The 2,160-nt window shown below is 45.3% G+C and overlaps 1 pseudogene; it reads right to left on the bottom strand.

Annotated features, from left to right (window-relative positions):
- Positions 1-1,474: 1,474 nt before the first annotated feature.
- Positions 1,475-1,790, bottom strand: LOC105871176 (peptidyl-prolyl cis-trans isomerase FKBP1A-like; annotated as a pseudogene).
- Between the last annotated feature and the right edge of the window lie 370 nt (positions 1,791-2,160).

Raw genomic sequence — 2,160 nt, 5'->3', positions numbered from 1 at the left:
AATTCCAAATATCATTGTAATTACATGAGTTTTTCTTAAGATGTAGTAAGAGGGCTGGCTACCTGTCTCACAGTCACAGAGATGCCGGCTAAAGAGGCAGGTTGTGGGGCTTCACGTAAGAACCATAAATCAGAATCTCTGGGAGTGGAGCCCAGAAACTTGCATTTAACCAAGCATCTAGAATGTTTCTTATGTACCTTTAACTTTGAGAACTACCACTCTAGGCCTATCTACACCTACCTCTGAGTGCCACTGTATAGGTTTTGTTTTCTTTTCCTCCCCTCATCCCTCCCTCTCCTCTTACCTTCCTTCTTCCTTCCTCCCTCCCTCCCTCCCTTCCTTCCTGAAAAGCCAGTATAAAGTACTCTTATTACAGTAATAAAACTTGAAACTCATATGCGGAGGGGTGAGGGGCACCAACAATTTCTCTCACCAAATCACTACGTAAGACAGCAGAGGGGTGAGAAGGAGCTGCTGCCAGAGGAAAAGTCAGGAAACTTTGCAATCAGCAGAGGGAGCTAAGCATCAAAAAACAAGAGATGCTGAAGCTGCGATGACCAGCATCATTTTCTTAAGAGAACATTCAAGTATTTGTTATGATGGCTGGCCTTTCATGGGGTGTTGAATCTACATACAGCACCTTCAATTTAGACTTTCAATTAAATTTCTTAAAATTTAGGAAGTGGTGGAGCCTGGAAAATTAGGAGATTACAAAATTCCTGAAACTCCATTAGAAGAATGACAGGATGGAAATAATAATAATAATAATAAGCCAGGCCACAAAAAAGGTTTCGGAGGTCCCTGCTGGCCCAACGTCACAATGGTGATGATCGGCTTTCAAAAGGCAGAGGGTTTAAGGGGAGGGTGAGGTAGGGCTGAAGGGGGCAAAGGCTCTCCCTTCCCCACTTCAGTTTTGATAGGGCTTTTAATTTAACCCAAGGACATCTTTCAAGTTGGAGAATAATTCAGCCCTCAACAGCACCTCAAATCTACTATGACTTTGCAACACAGCAGCAAGAATATTTATATAATAAAAAAAATTTCATCCCAAAATACAAAATAAAATAAAGATTCTTGCAACTCACCACCCACCCCCACCCAAATACCAATTTTCTATTGTAAAGTTAACCCATAACTTGTGCTGTTAATACTTGACCATATACTTAATTGGAAACCTAGGTCGAAAACACTGAAATTGAATCTTCACCTCCAAATGAAAACAAAATAAAATGACTGGCTTAAGGCTGATGGCATGTAGTTTAGGCAAACACATATACGAGGAGAAAAGGGGAAGGGGAAGTGGAGGTGTCAGGAGCAAAGCTAAGCGGTAAAACACGTTCAGTCGGGGCAGATGTTTATGCAGAGTGTGGTGGAACATCAGCAAACACTCCTGTGGAAGCACGTGCACACTGAGGTGCCCAATCCCTCCAAGGCAGATCCAAGAACAGGGAGCTAAGGGAGGAGCCCATTCCTGTCATTCCAGCTTCAGAAGCTCCATGTCGGAGACAAGAGTGGCAGGATGCCCGGGTGGGTGCAAGAGTCTCCACAGTCTGGAGATACAGTCAGTTTGGCTCTCTGACCCACACTCATCTGGGCAACCCCTTCTTCCCAGCCTTGGATCACCTCCTGCCTGCCTAGCATAAACTAAAAGGGCTGTTTCTGTCCCAGAGGAATCAAATTTCTCTCCATCTTCAAGCATCCCAGTGTAGTTAGTGGACCATGCAGGTCTGGCCGTGCTTCAGGAAAACGCTACTGTCTCTTGGGGAGATGGTCTCCACCTGCACTCCCATGGCGTCAGTGGACGGCTGGGCAGGCAGCACAAGTTACAGTATGGACTCGGAGGGACCTAGCTATGGCTCTGCATGTTGCCTGCGTCTTCCCCGCCCTCATTGGTTTTCTATTGCCGCATAATGAATTACAATAAATTTAGTGGCTTAAAACAATACAGATTTATTATCTCACAGTTTCTGTGGGTTAGGAATCTGGGCATGGCTTAGCTGTGTTCTGTGTTTCAGGATCTCTCACAAGGCTACAAGCAAGGACTCCTCTAGGGCTGAGTCTCATCTGATGGCTTGACTGGGGAAGGGTCCCCCTGTAAGTTCATGAGGCTGTTCGCAGGATTCAGTTCCTTGGACTATTGGACTGAAGGCTTCAGTTCCT

This window comes from Microcebus murinus, chromosome 12 (genome assembly GCF_040939455.1).
Source record: "Microcebus murinus isolate Inina chromosome 12, M.murinus_Inina_mat1.0, whole genome shotgun sequence".
Lineage (NCBI taxonomy): Eukaryota > Metazoa > Chordata > Mammalia > Primates > Cheirogaleidae > Microcebus > Microcebus murinus.
This window is presented reverse-complemented; position numbering and strand designations above follow the sequence as displayed.